Here is a 1,035-nt window from a genome sequence, read left to right as displayed (position 1 = left end):
TATTACACTTATTTTCTTTAATATTATAATCTAGCTAGAGGACATGCAGGCTTTGGCATATACGAAAAAAAAGTTATCCCGGCAATACACAATAAGCACTCCACACGTCTAATGTAATTATGACAGATAATCAAAGACAAATGTGATGAAGCCTATTTAAAATAATGGACAAATTAAAGATAACGGTTATAAAAAGGTGTGGATACAGAATGTTATTAAACAGAATATTTGACAGAAATTGATTATGAAAAAACTAAAAATAAACGTATGATGTACTAGAATTTTTTAGAAATATTAAGGTAATTCAAAAAAACCAGACTACTAGCAATATGTAACATGACAAAAATATAAATAGACAAAAACATAAATACTTCTCATTGTTTTACATAAAGAAAATTTTAACTAAACGGGAAGATTTGTGAGAATAAAGGGTTGGGGAAAATAACATTCTAAAGAAAGGAAAAAATATATATCTTCCCCATTAAAATTTGATCATTTCACTGTATCTTGTAATTAGATTCTCAAGTAGAAACCAGTAATTAAATCAAGCAATAAAAAACACCCAAATCAACTGGTCATGAAAAAATGTCATGAAAATCTGTCATAAAACCATCACATTCCATGACGCATATTTCTCAGGCGCAAAAGGGCTGAATGATTCCCTTGGTGATATAAAGCTACTCCTTTAACCTGAAGCACAGTCTGGCCTGACTCAAGGGGAAAGCTTTGCACATGAAAGTATATTGTTTGAGGAATGAGTGTGCTTGCTTCCGTCGTCACATTTGAAATCAAATCATAAACATTATATATACTCAATCTAACTTAAGATTAACGTAACTCAATTATGTCAGATGAAAATGCTTTTTCAGATGGACATATCTAGTATATAGCTAATCTTTATTTTATTGATTTAAGCCCAGCTCTACTTTTCCCAGGGTTATGTTTTCCAGTAAGCTTATCGTATGTATTTACGTTTCAGAAATAAAACCCCCGCACTTCGATAATGGCAGCCATGTGGCATTCATGCGGGAGCTC

The sequence above is a fragment of the Penaeus monodon genome, chromosome 28 (assembly GCF_015228065.2).
Source record: "Penaeus monodon isolate SGIC_2016 chromosome 28, NSTDA_Pmon_1, whole genome shotgun sequence".
Taxonomy (NCBI): domain Eukaryota; kingdom Metazoa; phylum Arthropoda; class Malacostraca; order Decapoda; family Penaeidae; genus Penaeus; species Penaeus monodon.
This window is presented reverse-complemented; position numbering follows the sequence as displayed.